Here is a 22,252-nt window from a genome sequence, read left to right on the forward strand (position 1 = left end):
AGGAACATTCAGCATTCTGGAAATGCACCTATAACCATTCCCATCAAAATGCTTTTCAACGATAAGATTACGAAGATCTTGAGAGAGTTCTTTGCCTTTACCCATCATGAAGTCTTTCCTGTGTGCCTTCTGGGTAATGAGGAGCCTTTATGGGCCATCAATTAGGACTAAAGCAGCTGATATCAATTAGTACTGATAGGGGACAGGATTTCTCTATCAATACTGACAGATTTCAGGTGATCTCCTGGCTTTCTATGTCATTTTGCCCCTTGTTATCTCCATGTATTCAATACTTATTCCCTGTGTCATTTCACTTTATTTATTGTGGTTTAACTTGTATACTTATATGTTCTGATTTGTTTGTATGACGTCAATATTTGGCTTGATGGCAACATCTGGTGGAAATGTTGTGTCAATGGTCCACTTGGAAATCCCCTTACTGATAAAAATGCTGATGTGTCAAATACTTATTTTCCCCGCTGTATGTTAAAAGTTTATTCTGTGACCCAGAAAGATTAGTATGAGTAATTTTAAAACTTAGTAGCGGCCGCCATTGTTGGAAACTGGAATTTGGCTGGGCCGCGCTATGAATTCTGGGATATGGTAGGCCACGAAGGACACACCCAACCCATCCTTAAAATTCGGGGAAAAGGAGGACGCATTTGTCGGCTACATTCGGAGGAGTCTACGAATTTGGACAGCCTTCGGCGCGTCGCTGTGACGTAATCGGTCTACAAATGCGGCCTCAGGAGGATGCAGCCCATGAATTTGGACACGACCTTAGTGTGTTCAGTTTACGTTTCCTTGTCTCGTCAGGTCTAATTTGCCCCAGCTGTGTTTCCCTCCTGTGATCCATTCCCTAATTGCTCCTTCTATGTATTTAAGCCCTGTGTTTCTGTATGTCATGGTCGCGATCTTCCCCCCCGTTGTAAATAGTTTGGCGCCTGGCGTTTTGATGTAAATAAATATCGTATTTTGCTTTAAAGACAATAGTTGTCGATACTTTCTTTTTGGGATTATTTTTGTGGAAGCCCGTATTAGTCTTTTTTATGAGTTCGCCCTCCTTAAGAGCAGTGAGCTTGGGGGCCTTTTTTTCCCTTATTTCTATTTTTTTCGTGTTGCACTCCGGTTGCCTAGGCCGGGGTGTAACACATTGCACTTGTTTTTACTGCACTACAAACTTCTAAAATTATTCTTAAAAAGGACAAATAAAATAAATACACACAAAATACAAACTATTCTCTTGAAAGTAAATACTGCCCAGAGTGTGAACTGCCTCGTGATTTATTTTTTATTCACATTTTGTATCAGATTTGGGGTCATATGTGGACTTAGGTTTTCACTTATGTTTAATTTATGGATTGTCACACATGACATACACTGCCTATGGCACAGGTTAGGGTGGTGTGTGCGTTGCTGACAGAGTCTCCAGAATCAGAGCTCACGCTCCTGATGTTTTTGGAAATTTACCTGTTTCTAAGCATTCGCTGATTTCGTGGTGCAGGAGAAAACTCCCATAGCTCTGAGAAAGTCATTTACTGTGGTGATATTCTGAGTGATTCAAAGACAGAAGCTCTGCAAACATTTTCGCCATTTTCAGTGTTCAACCTTAGATTTTTAGCCTACAGAATATTTTAATGCTTTTAGATAGTTATATTCTCTAGACACAGTTTAAAGAAGGTCACCATGACAATGCCCACATACACACAGCTGAGTGGCTTACGAAGAGCCCTGACCTCACACCATCCGAAACCACTGGGATGATCTATGACACAAGCCTCAACACGACTACTGATGCAAATCCCACAAACGGGCTCCAAAAAGTAGATTTAATCAGTCGTGTGGAGCTCTGCCTTTGACAGTGGTTTATGGGATTTTGGTTAGTTTCATTAAAATATTATTAAGGGTTATAGGCTACATGTTTTTCATTATTTCTTGCAAAGTTTTGTTCGTGGTCTGAGTCTTTAACAGGCTATATTGCTTTTTTCTGGCTTTGATGAGTATGAGGCAGCCAGCCCACTGCTGTGGTTCCCTGTCACCTCTCTTCCTCCTGCCACAGGGTCAGCTCTCATGATGCTTAGATGCAACCCTTTGGAAGTAGCTCTCCTGTATATTGCCCCTCATGGTCTGAAGTGGTACCTCGGTGGTGCTGAGAGAAGAAAGCATGCTGGTTGAGCAGACATCATGCTATTCTCATAACCTCTCCATCCCACTCAAACCCCCCTGTGACAAAACCACAACCTATACAACCCCAGAGGAACAGCGAAAGAGTGTTTGCATGCAGGTGTTTCGATGAGAGTTTGAAGGGCGGTTATTGCTGCTGTTCTGTGCTAATTGTGTCTGAATGACATTTGATCAGACTTTTATTTTACAGTCTCCACCTGTGGCTGGTTATCAGGTGAGGATTACAGGAGCAAATGTGAGCAAGAAAAAAATTGCACTGCTGTTTTATTTGAGATTCTTCTTTTATTCTGTGTGGACATCATTTTGATTGCAGTGGATTATCCTCTACGATGGCACATAATCACTGAGAATGCCCCTGTGAAGACAACTGGAGATGCAGGCTTCTTAACATGCAGTAAGACTGCGGAAAGAGCTTTTTCTAAAACCGAAGGAGTACTTTTTCTGCTTAAACCCATCCATGTTTTTTCCCTATACCTGTGACTGTAGGCAGACCGAGCAGTCAAACTCATGTCATGGCCCCTTGTTTTGTTACATTTGTTATTTTGCCCCTGCTATATATGTGTTCCCCTGTTTAGTCTGTATGTTACGATACAGTTTTCTAATGTCTCATTAGTTTCACCAGCATTAAATTGTTTCCACCTGTGTCTCATTTCCAATGAACAAGCTATAGACAATGTTCTGTCTTCACTCATCAAGGCCCTGACCTCTGACAGGTTCAACATACCCAAACTTTTTTTTTTTTTAAATCTGGATTCACTTAACCTATCATCAGTACTCAGGATAACAGTCGCACGGAGCAATATCAGCATATTGTTAAGGTAACCCAGGTATTCACCTGCATGTTTGCATTAAAGGGGCAACATTAGCAGTATCTGCCCAATCACAACAATGGATAAATAAACTGGTAGAAGAGTGACGAATGCTACAGAGGAAGAAAAATATTTGATACAAGAAAAATTCTTCCTACTGCTTTTTCTCTCTCTCTTGGATCCAGTTTTGTCTTCTTTGCCCTTTTGTGGGTTTAGAGTGTTTTCTATCACCTGGTAAAGTTTAGCGACTTTAGCTCAGAGGTTCAAAACTGAACTGAAAAAGAAAAAAAAAAGAGAAGGAAAACCTAGGATCATCTGAATAGAAGCATGAACGATGTCCTTGGTCAGCCTGGACAAGAGGACGTGAGGTGAAAACTGCATCTATCCACTGCAGCCACATCCTCGCGGTACTGTCACCTGATACCAGTGCAGATTCACGTTCATTTTGCCTCCTATACCAACCAAACAGTCAATAATAACCAGAAAGTTTTTAACCCACTAAAAAAGTAATGTACTGATTCAGTAATCCACCACATGTCAAAGGTTTTTTGCTTTTTCTTACAGTTTGCATTCTTAACTGTTCGAACGTTCGGTGCATACCTCTTTGCATACATTTGCAGTTATTTTGCCAGCCTCACAAGAATAAAGACCGATTAATTCATAGACACCTTACTCTCAGGCTAACTGAAGACCAAAAACTGATGTTGCCATGGTAGCAATATGTGACACCTGCTTCGACTTGTGACACTCGACAACAACAACACAAAAAAGAGGAAATGGTGGCTTGTAATTTGAGGTTTTTTTTATTATTAAGGAAGCAATGAGATGCAGTTTTTAGAGAACCCATTGAAAATGAAGAGCAGTGAGGTCATCGTCAGCCATGTTTGCCGGAGGTAAGCACCCGCATGAAAAATTAACAAGTCACGTTAAGAAGCCGGAGCATCCAGGCCCTGCTGTGGGTTTGCACAGCTACTGCTTTCTGTCACTGCATTTGTTTCCCAGTAAAACGTCATCATAACCGTTGAATTCTTCCCAAATACAAACATTTTCGACCACGGTAAATAGAGCTGGGTGTTTAGATACTGTCACTCAGCCGTGTTCTTGTTATTTGAAAAAAAGTGTCTAAACTTGTCCTGCCTAACATGTCTAAGACTAAACTTCTTTGTGCAGCAGATGAATCGATGTGAAAGTCCATCTTTGTGATGTCTGACCTTGTGGTGAATAGGAGGATGTTTAAGAAACTACTCGATATTATGGACAATGCATCTCAACCGCTGCACTCCACACGTTAGCCATAGACACACTCCCCTTCTCATTTCCACTGCACATCCATGACTCCTCTCCTCACATTGCAGTCCCAGAGCAGAGGAGGTGAGGAAAAGGGGTATTTAACAAAATGATCCTCCTCACCTTGCTTTAAAGTTACAACTGTGGAAAATGTTTCACACTTGCACGTATAACATCTTCCAAAAACTTTTATATTAGATAAGAATAACCATACTAAATGTAAAATGCAGTTTTTAAATGCTGATTTGATTTTTTTTAAGACAAAGTTTATCCTTTGTGGAAAAAGTTAATTAATATTGTAACTGCGATTAACCACATTTCTTTGTGGCTGAGTTCACTTTCACTGGCCATTCCTAGGCCGGCTTACTGCCAGGCCTGTTGAATCACAAAATAAAAATCTGTCTGACAAAGTGAAGCAGGCTAAAATATCTCAAAAATAAACAGAGCATGTCATGATCCACAGAAACATCTATCGTCTATCATTCTGAAAAGGGTTACAAAGACATTTTTAAGGCTTTGGGACTCCAGTGAACCAAAGTGAGAGCCATTATCCACAAATGGAAACAACTTGGAACAGTGGTGAATGTTCACAGGAGATCAACGACTGATCCAGGAGGTCAGAACCCAGAACAACGTCTAAGGAACTCTGTTCCTTGTCTTGGTTAAGGTCAGAGTTCATGAGACTGGGCAAAAACAGCATCCATGGGAGATCCAAGGAGAAAACCACTGCTGACCAAAAAGAACACCAAGACTCGTCTCACATTTGGCAAGAGAGAAAGATAAGAACATCTCTACAATCTTGATGATCCTCAAGACTTTTCAGAAAATATTCAGTGGACTGATGAGACAAAGGATGAACTTTTTTGGATGTTTTGAGTGTTGTTACACGTGTTATAAATTAACACAGCATTTCATTTAAAAAACAACAACAACAAAGACCAACAGTCAAACATGGTGGTGGTAATGTGATGGTCTGGGGTTGCTTTGCTGCTTCAGGACGACTTACTGTAACTGATGGAAACATCAATTCTCTCTACCAGAAAGACCTGAAGGAGGACGTCTCTCCATCAGCTCATGCCCTGAAGTTCAAGCTCAGTCAGGTTATGTGCCAGGACAATTATCCGAAACACATCATTAAGTCAACCCTTTAATGTCTTTTTTATATTTATGGACAATTTTAATTAAATTAAAAATACATAGAAACAGTAATCGACAGAAAATCCTTCTGTAAAAGGATACACGTGTGTATCCTCCGTTATCGTTCTTCTAGCGAAGCCGCTGCTCCGCTCCGACCTGCAGATGTATTTTTAGGAGCTGAGACACGTCTAACAACATGGTGTACTGAGATTGATTTCCAGGTCACACACAGGAGGAGGCACAAATTAGTGAAACAGGACAACCGACGTGAATACGAAACACAACCATCAGTCTTTATAACCTCTCCGATGTCAGCGTGCTGGGCCGTTGACTCAGCATTTTGAGTGCATTTTGTATTTTTGATCCCTTTTTGCTATTTTGGGGAAATGTTTAACTTCTAGTGTTTACAGTTTGCATAGAGTTTAGACCTGGTTAGGTTGTAAGTTTAATTAGAATTATGATCCATGTTTTCTTGTTGATGTGTATGTATATGTTCGTTATGTCTGTGTCTCCCTCCGTGTCTCCGCTCGCTTTTCTGTTCCCATGTTTCATGTCATGTCTCCCCAGCCCTTCATCTCCCTCCGTTTCCATGTTCTCCTGTTCTTTCCCGGTCCCAGTGTCAAGTCTGTGTGTCTTAGTCTGCGCGATTCCTGTTTTATTTTGATGGTCTCTTATCTCGTGTTCAGTTTTGCTTCCTCTTGTGTCATTAGGCCTATTCATCCCAGCTGCGTTCCTCGTGTGTTTCCACTTCCCTCGTCACCCTCATGTGCATTTATTGCGTGAGTTTCCCTGTGTTCATCATCAGGTTGTCTGCGCACCTCTCCTTGTGTGTCCAGGATTCATGGTTTCTTAGGTTCTTAGTAGTTTTCCCAGTTTATGTTACAGGTTTGGGTTACATTCTGTTTTTTTCGTTATTTTGTGTCTTAGTGTAAAACCTAAAAAGGTTCACAAATTTAAGTTTGTTTCCACACCTCGTTTTGTCTGCGTTTGGGTCCTCACCTCAAACTCCAAGAGTCTGCAGCAGCAGGCTGTAACATCCCATTTCAAAATCAGCTAAAACATTAACACTTAAAACAGTATCAGTGCAGAACGACTCTGAACAGGTCTGATTGCTTAAATGCTCTGTGTCCTTAACATGCACGACTATCATCAGCATCTCTTGATTCCTCTCCTGCTTTTGCAGCAGCATCTGAGTTTGGAGCGCGCAGGAAAAACAGGTTTGAGTCTCCATGTGTACCTTTCTTCCAGCTTCTCTCTCAGGCAATTATGAACCATGGCTCTCTCCCCTTCATTAGATTATCTCCCATGGTCTACCAGAGTGTTCAGGAAGACCATAGTCATTACCCGAGCTACTCCACGTTACCGGCAGCACAAAAACCCCGCTTTCACCTAGTAATTTGAGTCAGACAGACTCATCAGGGCAGGAGACAACAGTGAGATATGGAAGTACTACTGCCACTATCTGCAGATATCCATGTCCTGCACCGCCTTGATTACACAGGAGGATTTAGAGTGCACACTTGGCAGAGGCGACGTTCCTGGGGACATATTAGGCTCATTAGTTCCCCGGGCTTCTGCCAGTGGAGTACTTCAGCCGGAGGGATTTGTTGTACACAGTTGTCAGAGTGACAAACAGGGATATTCACAATAATGGAGTTCTTAATAGAGTAGATGCATAACAGTCGGCCATATTCCCGCCACAGAGGCGGTTTTGGTCCCTTTTCGAAAATAACTTAGCGGTCTGTCGCTCCCACTGGAACGTATCATTAAACGCACACTGGTATCTCTGGGGCAGCGCACAACCTTAATATCAATAAGGATCCAATCACTTATGTAATCAGGCAGGAAATAAGATCTCATTTGTCGGCAAGGGAAATGATGCAGCCCATAAAAAGATGAAAAACAGTATTAATTGCCAAGATCCTGTGCATAGGGGGCCCATTGTCACGCTATATGATTTATTCGTAATTCGACATGCTTGTGAATCCATGTGCAGAGCAAAAGGCTCAATTATAGAAACGAATAAGCCAGGGAGCTTTAATTTTTTTGTGCTGCTGGGAGTGTGGGTGTGGATTTCCCTTCAAATAAAGATGCAGCAGGCTGTGCGTGTACATCACAGAAAACACTTGTTTATTTCTGGTCTGGCAGCTCGGTAATGACAGAAAGTTTTTCAGTCATTCCAGAGACCGTCAGGTTTTCATCGCTTATGGAACAGTTGAGTAATGATACAACCGGGTGTGAAATTGCTTTCCTCCCTGTAATGTCAAACAACTACTTAAGAGGTGAGATTGTTGCACAGGGATTTTAGCAAGCCAAAAAAAACCCCTCCAACAAAGCTGCCAATCACAGCAGGTTTGGTGCTCGTGGCACAGAGCGTACACTTCTGTGGGCTCTTTGTTGCTGGAATAAAGGAAAACCGGCAACAAGAAGTGCTCAAAGTCTGTCTACTCCAAGTGACTGTTTGGGGCAAAAATATGGGATTTGTTTTGCTCAGAAAGTTGAAAAGCATCTAAAGTTGACTTTACGGATCAGCTTGTTGACTGGAGCGAGACCTGCTGTGGCTTAAAGGAGATAGAGGACCCACTGGGCTGTTTCCACATTTCGACTGAGGACATTTCTCCAAAAGAGAATTCTGAGGAAAAAAAGAAGAAACTTTAGTTTGATGCTTCACTGCCAACATTAGGGTATACATTTGAAAAAAACATTTAAACACAACTGAAAATACACAGTCGTTACTTCTGCTGAGGAGACTGTATGACTGGTTCAGTTTGTTAGCAGGTTACTCAAAGTTTTGGAAAATTTACCAGAGCTGAAGGTTTGCCCAACTTCAAAGTGATAAAGTCAACCAGAATCTGAACGATGTCCTTGACCTGCTCTACCTCCTGGCTGTGATTCAGGAGGTAGAGCAGGTCATCTTGGTGATTTAATCCATGAGTCTACATGCCAAATTACCCTTGGGCAAGACCCCTGAGTTTCTCGTCATTTATTGGAGTGTAAATGTTAAACATACCCCACATCCGGTAAGGTAGAACAGCGCTACATAAGAGCAAGTTCTATTATCACTGATCGATCCTTTTTCTCACAAGATATATGGTAATATTAGGGGTTTGGGATAGATTCAGCAGCTCAACAGCTGCTAACATCCATACCTAAGGCCAACTTGGAATAAAGTAGCTAACCTAAGAAACACTTCCTTGGACATGTATTTGGAGTCTCCATCTATCTGACCAGGAGGTTCAAAACAAGTAGTGATGGGATTTCCGGCTCTTTTTAGAGAACCGGCTCTTTTGGCTCGACTCACTAAAAAGAGCCGGCTCTTTTCAGCTCCGAACTGGCTCTTCAGGTTTTTTGTTGCTTTTTTTGGGAAAAAAAACCCCCACGGCTCGCGATAAGGAGCCGGCTCGCGTCGTTCACGTCAAAGATCCGGCTCTAAGAGCCATTTCGTTCGCGACCGACACATCACTAAAAGCAAGAACCATCTTGCTGCAGAGTGACAGCACTAACAGCTGTGACATTCTGCCCCCTTTCACAAAGACATGTGAAACTGAATTTGTAATGTTGGGAGATGTTGTCTTGGAGTTTTCAAGAAAATATCACAAATAAATCCAGATCTAAATATCCAATTCGATTCACAGATTCAGTCCATTTACGGTGTAATGCAGCGGTCCCCAACCTTTTTTGCGCCACGGACCAGTTTATGCCCGACAATATTTTCACGGACCGGCCTTTAATGTGTCGCGGATAAATACAACAAAATAAAACTAGTACCGGTACCGAAAAAAGGAAGATTTATTCATAACACGCGTGAAAAGACCCAGGAAAACAGAGTTAACGATAACAAAATAACGCTAAAAACCCTGAAAACCATACATTTCACACCTGAGCCTCAACTCTCGCGGCCCGGTACCGTTCCGAGGCCCGGGGGTTGGGGACCGCTGGTGTACTAAAGGACATTTTCAGGCTTGGTTTCGCTCAGACTGCTTCTCTTATGCATCCGTGACCGCGACTGGCACTGCAGCCTCGATGGATGTGCTGTGGGAATACAAATAGGCTCTGCAGTTGGAATAGATTGGTCATTAAATGGCCTCTAACCTGCGTGATGCCTGAATGCACACTCGATGCAAATAATCCATACACTGTAGTGAGAGGCAGCAATCAGAATATAACTGATGTAAAATGCCTCCTGCTGCAGGGCAGTTTCTCCTGACCCAATTCCACCTACATTTTCTGGAGTTTATTACCATCCATTCACAATTATATCCACACCTACCAACAGTTTAGAAACACCAGTTTAGCTAACAAACAAACAAAACTTCACACGGAGAGGTTTGAACCAAAAGTGAGAAAAGCATGCAAGAAAGAAAAACTTCAGACGATGCCCTAAATTAAAATTTTTTAGGAGTTTACCATTTTGATTTAGATTTATTATATAGTAATATCTATTAACGTTTATTAAAACAGACTTGGATCAACTTACCAGCTGTCTTTCCATGGACCTGAGCACAGCTTCCACATCTAAAACCCAGCTCTGTGTGGAGCAGGAGGTGGGTGCGGGTTGTCAAAGGGGACACAGGGAAAGCAACAAAATGAAGTATTTCATCATTTAAAGAAAGATGTTGCAAACGAAATTGGCTCATGCGCCTTTTGATCACAGCAGACACAGATCTGAGCATACAGAGAGCTTTCACATTTTGGTTGATAAAATATTAAAGAGGCTCCGGGAGGCAGCAACCTTACTGCACCTCTAATGCACACAGGTGGTCTGCTTCAGTTTAGATGGAAAAGGCAGCCTTCAGTGTAACCAATTTAAACAACATACCTCACTTTACAGGACACGTTTTCTGTTTGAAGATGCTCTACATTTGTCTCAAGGTCATGTTAAGTGTGTAAGGAGGTCCAGCATAAGCACAGTTTTTCAGCAATTACAAATGTTTTCTGGTTTTTGTCTCTTGTCTCATTGATTTGGAGTAAACCTTTACAACGAGGGACACAAAGTTACTCATTAGTTATTTTTTTTAAGTAATTGTTGTTTTAGTTGGTCATCAGGAAGAAAGTCTGATTTATGCATCATTACTATTCTTTTATACAGTATATATAACACCAGACTGGACCCCGTTTTGTTTCCTTCAGAGGGGTGTTAATTCTTTGTAACACAGACTCAACAAGATGCTGGAAATATTCAGAGTTTTTGGTCCATGTTGACGTGACAACATCACACAATCATTGCAGATTTGTTGGCTGCACATCCATGATGTGAAACTCCTGTTTCACCACATCCCAAAGGTGCTGTGCTGAACTCAGATCTGGTGGCTGTGGAGGCCATTTGAGTGCAGTAAGCTCATTGTGATGTTCAAGAAACCAGTTTGAGAGAATTTGAGCTTCGTGATTTGATACGTTGTCCTGCTGGAAGCAGCCATGAGTCAACTGTTGTCATAAAGTGATGGACCTGGTCATCAACAACACTCAGATAGGCATAACTTATGTCCAGTTGGTGCAAAGAGGCCCAAAGTGTGCCACAAAACATTACACCACCAGCCTAAACTTTTGACACAGGGCAGGATGGATCCCTGCTTTCATGTTGTTGAAGGCAAATTCCGACCCTACAATTTGAGTGTTGCAGCAGAAATTGAGTCTCATTAGACCAGCCAACATTTTAACAGTGTTCCAGTTTTAGTGAGGCTGTGCAAGTTCAGAGATGCTCTTCTGCAAACTGTGATTCTAATGAGTTACTGTTGTCTTTAGCTTGAAGTAGTCTGGTTACTCCTTTGACTTCTTGCATCAAAGTATTCTCACCCTGAGAACTGAAAAGTTTCTAATTTCAGATCATTCTCTGCAAACCCCAGACAAGGATATGTGCAAAAAACCCAGCAGAAATACTCAGACCGGCCATGACCAGTGACTTTTATAAATAAAAAGGATAAATTAGAGTCTGTAATACCAATGTGTCAGCACTGCAGCTGTACTCAATTCGTTGAAGCAGAATCTTTGTCATCGGTAGTAGTTTAGTGAATGAGTCGCCCATGGCAACTTGGGAAAAATGGTGCTTTTATAATTGACACAGCCTCCCGGGTGAAAGGGGTTAAGGTATTTAATTTCCACTTAAATTAAAAGTTCACACACAGCTGGAGACAGATCTGTGCCGATGGGCTGATTCGTCCTCGTCTCTCTTAATATTTGCTGTGAGCACAGCATGGTGCAGTTCTGCTTCATGGTCACTGTGAGGTAATTTACTTGTGTTCACAGCTTCATTAACCAAACTAATTAATACTTTAATTGGTACATTTTTTAATATCAGCTCAGTCAAAAAACACAAAAAATGTAGGTGGGCTTTAAGAACTTGCCTGATTGTAAGGCAGTGTTTTATCCTGTATTGGTAAACATATATATATATAAGCATGTATAGACAAGACATCATTTAAAGGACGATCTTGAGCACTTGACTCCTGCTGTCAGGTGATTTGCTGGACATGTTTTGTGTCCATTTTATGCTTTTGGAGGAAAGGGTCCATGAAAAACAGTACACAGTTATTCTGAGTGTTCACCTATGGTGAAACATTTTTATCCTATTTGAAGTGATGTCTTTAAATCTAACAATGCCAAAAGGGCACATGGGCCAACTGAACGAATAGATGAGTATGAAAAAGATGAGAATTATATGCTATGGCCTTAAATGTCACCAGTTAAACACCTATGGCAGATTTGTACTGATATAATTGACACCATTCTTCATCACCAAGTGAACGAATGTGTGTTGAAAGACTCTTTTCTCCCACATTTTTACTGGTTCTGTAGAAAACAAACACTTCTGAAGTCTGGCTTTTACCCAATGTACATGAAGGGAAGGCTTTAAAAAATTTTTTATAGCAAGTAGGTTGGCCTGTGTAATGCCTTACTCATCAAGGACAGTAACAAGTTACCAAAAAGTCACAAGCTTTGCAGATTTTAAGGAATATAAATGATGGAAACTACCAGGATGAAAATGAGAGAGTCGTTTATTCTGAGAAACAGTTTTTGTTACGAGTTATTTTTCAGATATGGCATACCTAATCTATGGATACATCCAAACTATCCTGTTCTCCTTCACTGGTTCAGGTGGGTTTGCTATCCACAGAACTACAATATTTTGATTTGGAGCATTCAGCCATTTTCTCGTCCGTCAAGCACTCAAACCGAATGTCTGAACCTGCAGTTCCTGTTGTAACTAACCAGAATTACTACTGCAACAAGGCCTCATCAGTAAGATCAAATTCTCCTCAATTTTATTCATAAAGTGCTAATTCACAACATCAGTTGACTCAAAGTGCTTTATATTGCAAGATAAAGACCCTTCAATATTAAAAATAAAATGCAACAATCAAACACCCTCCTATGAGCAAGCACTAGCCAACAGTAGGAAGAAAAAACTAACATGGAAGAAACCTTCTGCAGGCTTTAATGAAGTAGAATAGTAAGGTATTATAAGATCTTTAAGTTATGACAGAGCCAGATTTTTCAGGATTTAAAATAAAATTAAAATTGTAGATTTAACAGGTAATAAATGAAGAGAACCCTCTATAGGGTAACCCTCTATTAGAAGTCATCCAGGCCTTTATTTCTTTAAGACATTCCTCTAGGTTAACTAGTTGATTTTTGTCATTGGGCTTAATAGATAGATAACGCTGGGTAAAATCTGCATAGCAATAAAAATGTATACACAGTGTTTTCTAATAATATTGCCTAAGGGAAGCATGTATAATGTAAAAAATATTAGTAAAACTAACCTGTCTCATGATGGTTTGTAATGGTTAGCTTAGTCAGTTCAATCTGACAAACACTAACAAGCTCAATGCATTAGTACTTGTGATGATGAGCCTTAAATTCATTAACTGCTGTATCCTTGAAAGAAGCAGCACGAGAAAAGCCATATGCAAATTATTCATATAATTTGCAGACATAATAAAGGAGCAGTGACACTGACTGATCTTCTGATCGATAATCAGTGTGTTATTGAATTGACCAAAATAGAGAGCATGCCGTCTAAATTACTGAGTATTGACTGTGCTGGCAGTAGTCAGCAATGTGCAGATGCTCTCAGTTTGTTCTGTACCTAGAAAACAAGACTAGAACATGCTCAGGACAGCTTGTGGAAAAACAGTCTTACTCTGTGGCTTTGTCTCTTCTCTATGCTCCACTCGCTCAGATCCCTCCAGTGCCCTGGAAACAATGCATCGGCTGCCCTGCTGTCTCCTCTCTTAGCCATGATGTCGCCTCCACGCAGTGTGCTGGATCACAGCACTGACCACAACCAGCTCCTCAAAAGGGCCAACACAGTTTTCACAAAGTGTAACACGAGTCTGGAAACTGATCTCTGTTAACACAGAGCCAAACTGTCGGTGGTAGTCATTGTTTTTGGACGTTATAAGGTGCTGCCTTGTTACGGTCCCATTATCAGTCCAACAAAAGCTGAGAGAATGCACATCTTTTAATGATAGATTGCCTTTCAGTGCAGCGTTTCTAAATAATGGAAGATGCTTCAGCTGGCTTTGGGCTGTGATCATTAGAGGAGGCTGGGGTGCGGTATGAGGGTTTTGCAGAATAATGCAGGTCTCACCTTTCCAGCATGCTCCTATTGCGTCTGAACATTCAAACTATTCATACTGGAAGCTATGGACAAATAAAACACATTTAAACAAACAGGGCACTGAATATAGGAGCTGGATGTTCCTCAAAATATTTTTGACAGGAATATGAATATGAATTGGTGGCTGAAATAAAGGCTAACACAGAGGGAAAGGCAACCATTCTCAAATTAACCAATTTAGAATCACCATTCAAGCCTTAACTCACTAATTAGATGTCTGCCCAGGAACAATATCAAAAGTAGTAAAAACTATATGAGCAAACTAAGACTACTGGTGCAGGTGAATCGGAGAGAAAAACAAAACAAAACAGGAAAACAGCACTTTCTGAAAAGAAGTTGTGCTTCTTACATCAAAAAGTTGTTTTACAAAAGGGTTCACCGATAAATGCCACAACAGAAGCTTTTATCTGTGATTATTTAATGGAAATGATCTGTGGCACCAAAATCCATTAATGCTTACCTGAGTTGGATGTCCATTAAGTGAGTGTCACTTGTCAGTGTCTTTGCTCTCCACCGATGGTGACTCCTTCTCCCGCGAGCCTTTTGGAAAGCTGTGAAGGAAGAGGGAGTGGGAGAGTGGGGGACAGGGGGGTCAGAGAGAGGATACGGCAATGAAAAAAGTACTTGTGAAGGTGATAAGTGATGAGATAATGGAGGTATAAGATCAGCATTCTGGGAAGAAGAAAAAAAAAAGTTCTGTTTTGCTGGTCAGCTTGCACTTGTTTGTTTTCTTATAATGAGAAGGATCTTTTATGATGCGAACCTAAATGGGAAGTGAAATGTTCCCGCTTTGATGTAATTTTCTCTGCACAATAAGTTTCTGGAACAACAACCATGGTTTTGCTGCAGTTTTTAAAGACGCGTTGTTAACTGAAGGAATTGCTCAGAGACCACGCAGAAAACACGCTCAACACCCTAATGATGACTGTTCAATCCCTTCGAGGACAAAATCAGTGCATTACACTTGGAAAACAGCTATTAGGGTCTTCATAGGAAATTTTCACAACTAACTTTGGATTGTTTTAGAAAACATAGATCACTTCCCTCCCCCCCCTCCTTCTCCCACAGCAGGAAACAGGCTGCTTCAGATGTGCTCGCACCACCAAAACATTGTATATGGTTTGGGTGATGATGCTGCTGGATCGAGCGGATAAGGAGCAGCAGGAGCAGAAGCTATTGATGTGAACAGCACAGAGAATATATTATGCTGATATAACATAACCCATCATAATATGGCTTATATGCCATACAAAGGATGTTTTACAGGCTAACCAGTATCAAATTCTCACATATCAGGTCTACGGTGCCAAAACCCCCAACCTCGGATGAAAATGGTCCCCAAAAAGCCTAAAATGGTTAAATATAACAATGAATTATACTGCAAAACTATAATTCTTAGGGTTAGGGTAAGATGGCTTTACACTTTGGGCTCATTGTCTTCATTTTCCCTAAGCAGACCTCAAATTCCAACATGAACTTCTATGAGAAACAATCTTACGCTGAGGCTCACAACCCTTTGATTCAATCTTCTTTGCAGATCATTGGGTAGAAACAGCTGATCAAAGTGAACATATTATGCTTTTGTTTATTTTCTGTGACATAATAGTAACTATGGTGGATGAAAGTACAAATATTCTCTATGAGCTAAAAGCTCTGGCTTCAGATTGCTCTAAATAAAATGTTTTTGACCAACTGAGTATCACAGTAAATGTGTATTAGACATGGCGGTCCACTGTTTCTGTCAGGGCTCGGTGTGCGGGCAGGCGGAGACAAGGATCCAAACGCAGGACTCTGAGACTGAATTGCAACTGAAAAACCTCCGCTTTATTGCTAGCGATGAACAAAACGTGAACTGAACAATGACACTGAGCACAGAAACACAGGCAACTCTGAAGGTACGACGCGACACTGACACAAAGAAACACGGGGCTTAAATACACTGAGGAAGTCATCAAGGATGGGAAAAAGGAGGGAGACACAGCTGGGAGAGATTAGGGCTAACGAGACAGGGGGAGCAAAGCTAGACACGCTGACATGAGACAAACCGTCACAATAAAACAGGAAACAAGAAACAGAGACGCAGACTTGACACTGAACTAAACCTATACTAAGCACGAGACAACCTAAGCACTAATACCTCACCATGAATAACTGAAACATAGATTTATAATAATAATAATAATCAACAAAGCATCAGAGAACCAGAAAATAATCCATAAGGCTCTATCACCTGCTGTTAAAACCTTCTGTTTGCATGGTGCAGCCAATCAGAAGAAAGTTGGCTTATGATAAGAGAGCAGGGGGATAACAGTCTGTTTAAGACTAAGGAACAGTGTACCACCTTGAAACAAGATATAGATAATTTTGAACTGCAACTATTGCAAATGTTTAGTAGAGTGCAAGAACAAAAAATATTCTTTTGTAAATTAGCATAATGGGTTCAATTAAAAGTGTGTGAAAATGTACAAATCAAACAGACTCTACAAAAGGGAGTTTGGTTTGGTACTGGCATGATGTGAAATGTGCATAAACTCTGGATATAGGTATGTTTGTGTGAAAATGGATCGATACACGTCTCAGTGGCAGTATGTTTAATATTGTATCATAGGAATTTTTTAGCTTGTGTGAATTTGTTTCATATAATTACCAATTCATTTAAAAATCAGCTCTCAAAACTTAGAAAACCTTTTCCATTAACCCACATTCAATTTAACCTCACAGGAAATAGAGTACGGTGTAATTGGGGTGTTTGTTCTGTATTTATTTAACGCCAGAACAAAAGGATGCGTATTACTGGATGTGCCGGCATTACTGAGAAAACTGACAGTTTAAATCCAAGGCAATTACTGAGCAAAATAGTGCTCCTCAGAAAAAGGCCTAAATCCATCACAGGATATATTAACAGGCTCATATTAAACTCCTATTCAGATATCATACTTGAGATAATATCTGCGTTATTATGAGACTGTATTTAGAACTCTGACTGGTGTTAATAGTCAGGAGGCCACATTTCAGATCAGTTTTAATATATGTAGCACCAGTCCTCAACAAAAGGGAGCTCAAGGTACTTTTAAAAAATATATGTCTTACAGAGAGATACCCAGCAACCCCATATGAGCAAGCACATGACAGCAGTGGGGAGGAAAAACTCATTTCTAACAGGAAGAGATCTTAAGCAGAACCAGGCTCAGGAAGTGCAAAGCAATCTGACGTGACTGAGGGTGATGGGAAGCACAGCAGTAACCCTCTTAAACTAGAACACAGTGATTAAAGCGTGCCTGAACAACCCCAAATGACATTCAGGTACTTCCAGTTAACAGAACTTGAATCTGATTGGCAGGTCAATGCCTGGTAATGTTAAATGAGGTGATTTTTCATGTGCAGCCTGGCATTGATTGTAGTGGTGACATGGAGATGCCGTCTCAAGAGAATAATGACATCCCACAGCTTAAAGTCTCAACACGTCCTTCTTCCTTCCTATTACTGTGATGTGTTCATGGTGCAAATGTCAATAAAGTTGTGGTTGGAGCTAGCAAGCCTATGATAGCGGAGTTAGCAGAAACAGATTTTTATTTATTTTCCAATTTTCATTGGCAGTAATTTCAAATGCTTGAACCAACATCTCCAAACACGCAAATTCTGCTCAGTAAAATTAGATAAACCCGAAAGTCTAGATAAATATAGATACAGACAAATAAATATATGGATCTAGATACATTAATATAGAGTAAAAAAACAACAACAACAACAACAACAACAACAACAACAACAACAACAACTATCATGTATAGATCCTGAATCTATACATAATGTGTTACTGAATTATGGATGAGATTATCTTTGCAATTGTAGTCTTTTGGTTAGTAGTCTTTTAGCAGCTCTCACCATAATTTTGGTATTTCCAGTCAGCTTTTACTTCTTTCTAGCTATAAATAGCATCCAGTTCTCAGAAATTCCCTTCAGTGAAAGAAACCACTATGAAGCTGACTAATGGTGAAAGTCAACAACATTTCACAGTAATCATTGCTTGTTTTCCAGCACACAGTCACCTCTGAACAAGTCCTAAACTGAACTGTTGTTCACACTAAATAATTGCTATGTTCATCTGTAAGTGATGAACATCATTATGAGGTAAAGATACAGAGACAGACCAAGCCCAGGGACTGCACATTTGAAGGCAAGAAGAACTCACGTTGCTGTCCGTGCTTTCTCATACTCTGGCAGTAGGCATAAATCTTCAACCGAGGTGCCGCACCACATTATACATAACCGTGTGGACAAATCAGTATGTGCCAACCTGAGAATGAGCACATCTGAAGCAATGAATCCTAAAAAAAGACCCCTTCTCATCGAGGGCAGGTGATGAAAGCAAAATATATTCCATTGCTTTTTAAAAAGTTACCTGATTCTCAAAGATTCTGAGATATGGGATCACATAGAAGTCGCATGATGCTTATGATTGTATTGTTGAGCAAGGTCAGAGAGTAAAGACATTTTGTGCTTTTTTTTCCCATTAGATCACTACTTAGAAGGGATGGTTTCCTAGAGAGTGCTGAAAATAAACCAGAAGTCAGGATTTAAACCAAGAAGCATGTTAGTGACAGCAAATGCGCACTTACAGTCATTAAAACTGCATCACAAATATGTGTGTGTATGCCTTTGTCTCTGTGAAAGGGCAACAAAAAATTGGTGTAAATACCACTAACGACTACAATGAATACATGAACAAAATCTTATACTCTACATTTGCATAAACGATTAAACATTATTTTCTGGAGCATTTAAGAATGAATTTGACTGTTAATGAGCATCACTTTAAAGGCAGTATATTAAGCTGTCACTCAGCTTTGTGTTTATATTCTTCCATTCTATAAACTGCTGAACCTTGGTGAGCCTCTTCAGTTCATTCTCCATTTGCTGCTGCTGTGTTAGCTCGTCCCACTCAAAGGCAACTTACTGATGATTGGCTTCCCCTTGTAAAAAGGTGTGAAGAGCAGGTGGGCAGAGCTGTTGTGTTCACAGATAAAGCCATGTGCTTGAGATCACCATATTGGGGATATCCACTCACTCTGACATCATATTGAACCAGGAGTAAAAAAAATAAATAAAATAAATAAATAATAATAATAATAATAATAATAATAATAATAATAATAATAATAATAATAATAATAATAATAATATATATTTATTTATTAGGGGTGCAACGATACACAAAATTCACGGTTCGGTTCGGTTCGATACTTTGGTGTCACGGTTCGATATTTTTTCGATACAAAAAAAATGTTCATGCCTTTTTAATTTGGCATTTATTAAAATTATAAATATATAATTATATATAACTCAAAAGTACAGTTTTTAAATTTAACCCTAACCCTTGTGCGTGTTTTTGATTTTGACAGCGAATGCGCACCTGCGGACCACTTATGTGCAGCCCTGGTTATTTAGCTCGTCATATTGCAGCCACAGAAATTCTTTTGTCCATGAAACCATAAAGCTGCACTTTCTTTTTGCCTTATAGTCTGATTTGTCATAACTTCTCCGTTTTGTGGTAAGCTTTTCTTTGGCTGTCACTTCTTCACCCTGACCTGTCTTATTTGGCTCAGCAGAACTGAAATATATATCTGTCTGTGAAGGTCATCGTAGTCAAATATAAATCCTGCTGCTTTTACACACGTACTCACATAAGCTCAGCGATTCTCTGCGATCAACCTCTCACATGTTTAAGCTTGCTGCGGGAGATTTCACTTGTCATGTTTGCATAGTAAGCTAACGATTAATAAGACGATGTCAGAGGAATTAGTGCGCAAATTATCATCACTCACAGATCAGTGCTGTCGCTCTCTATACACAGTTCGCGCGATTGCAAAGTGAAAGCAAAAAAACAAGCGCAAATTCAAACGCGACTTCAATATGTCACATATTGACAGTGGCTCACCGATGCCAATGACATCATTACCCAGCTACATTTCCGAAAGAATGCAAAAGCATTGACATATATTTTTCCTTCCTGCGATAGCCCGACGGGCAGGGCAGAGAGAGATTTTGGTAGCCCGACTGGAAAAAATTTTGCGAGCCCTGTATCTGATTGAGGAATCACTCATCTTTGGAAAAGAGAGTTTATTACAGAGAAATGTCTCTTTCCAAAATAAAAGCTATACTATCCGCTTCTTCTGGGCTATATTCTCAGCAGCATATTAAACAGCTGTCTAAATGACTCGGCTAAAGTTAGTAGCATGCTTGCTTGTTTTTTTTCTGCTTCCACTTGTCTTTGCACTAGGATGATGTCGGCGTAAATGTGCAGTCATATTCGTTGTGTTCCCACTAGTGCTTTCAGGTTAATCTCGTTGAAATGACCTTAAAGCCACAACACGGCAAATTGTTTCATACGTCACATGAAAACCAAAATAATTCCAAACGCCAGATCTGAATGAGGGTGGGGGAGGTCCATGTTGTAAGGAGAGCTTAACTTCTGTCTCGCTAGCTTGCCCTGCGCTCTTCCTTCTGACGATGCTGTCTGTGTTGAGCGCTCAGTGAATCTGCGTTGGACTACTCCGCCTAGGCTGCACTGTCGACCCTAGGCGGAGTAGTCGAACGCAGATTCACTGAGCGCTCAACACAGACAGCATCGTCAGAAGGAAAGTTGATAAAATAAATTACAAATTTTGTATTGTTCGATACATATGCGTACCGAACCGAAAGCACTGTATCGAACGGTTCAATATCGATACGAATATCGTTGCACCCCTAATATATAAAAAAACACCCAGCACGCCCCTGCGGGCGGTTTATCCTTCAAGCTCGGGTCCTCTACCAGAGGCCTGGGAGCTTGAGGGTCCTGCGCAGTATCTTAGCTGTTCCCAGGACTGCGCTCTTCTGGACAGAGATCTCCGATGTTGTTCCCGGGATCTGCTGGAGCCACTCGCCTAGCTTGGGAGTCACCGCACCTAGTGCTCCGATTACCACGGGGACCACCGTTACCTTCACCCTCCACATCCTCTCGAGCTCTTCTCTGAGCCCTTGGTATTTCTCCAGCTTCTCGTGTTCCTTCTTCCTGATATTGCTGTCATTCGGAACCGCTACATCGATCACTACGGCCGTCTTCTTCTGTTTGTCTACCACCACTATGTCCGGTTGGTTAGCCACCACCATTTTGTCCGCCTGTATCTGGGAGTCCCACAGGATCAGGATATATATCTGAAATTGAATGTTTGGGGATTGCTTCCAAACATTCAAGCACTTACTTTGACCATGATGGGCATATAATATTATAACACTGCAGATTACAGCAGTGGTATAAACAGGTCCACTTAAATGATATTAAGTGATATTAAGCTCCACAAGTAGAAAAAAAACATTGTTAAATTGAAAAAAAATTAATTAAATGAATCCTAAAATACAGAGTTTGATTGCCAAAATACTTCTTCAGTCACCTGTTGTACCTTCAAGAATTAATTTTTTTTCAGTCGTGTTTTCAGTAGTCAAACCAAAGTCAAATCTCCAGTGCAGGTAAACATGAGTTTAAGATGTAGCAGATTTATTATACCAAAATTAACGTACTTGTACTGCATGACTGCTGCTCCAAACAAAGACAAAAACCATCAACTCAGATGAACAAAAAATTAATAACTTACGTCTTACTTCGGCTGAAGAAATGCTGGCGCAGTACAAAAGCCAGAGTAGAGAGAAACATGATGGTGGTGCACATGGTCCCAAGAGTCCACCACCACCACCACCCTGCATTCACAGAGAAAGCAGCCTCAAAATATTCCACCCATTCTGTAAACCTCAAGCACAGCTGAGAAAACCATTTCCCAGTTACCAGGTCTTTGTCTCTCCCCTTGCCTGGATCAGGAACACAGGAGGATTAGTCAATCCCAGATTAGAAAAGATGATATGCTGCAGAATTGAAGAACAGCCCTGCACTGCACATATAAGCTACAGTGTGTGTGCGCACTTGTTGTGCATGATTCATGTTTCTGCACTGCTTGATTTTCCATGAAATGCAACTGGATTTTTTTTTCAGTTATTCTCCAACTTTTTCTGCAGCATGTAATATCAGCTGCTGTAACATCTATTATCCAACAACCCGCCCTGCCCGGCCGGCCTGCCTAAGTTTTCCCCAGTCACCTCATCATCAGCTGCTCCACACCTGCCCCTCATTTCCCAAATTATCTCCTGGTTCATCTTCAGGACCGACTATGCACTTCAGCTT

General features: G+C 40.7%; 1 long non-coding RNA gene across 1 annotated transcript; it reads right to left on the reverse strand.

The window, feature by feature from the left end:
• Positions 1-305: 305 nt before the first annotated feature.
• Positions 306-21,904, reverse strand: LOC309709084. The gene is made up of 4 exons (XR_014277416.1): positions 21,672-21,904; positions 14,498-14,588; positions 9,895-9,945; positions 306-8,049 (listed from the first exon to the last, which is right to left on the reverse strand). It is a non-coding gene; the product is annotated as an uncharacterized lncRNA (long non-coding RNA).
• Between the last annotated feature and the right edge of the window lie 348 nt (positions 21,905-22,252).

The sequence above is a fragment of the Aulonocara stuartgranti genome (genome assembly GCF_965226115.1).
Source record: "Aulonocara stuartgranti genome assembly, chromosome: 6".
Classification (NCBI taxonomy): Eukaryota; Metazoa; Chordata; class Actinopteri; order Cichliformes; family Cichlidae; genus Aulonocara; species Aulonocara stuartgranti.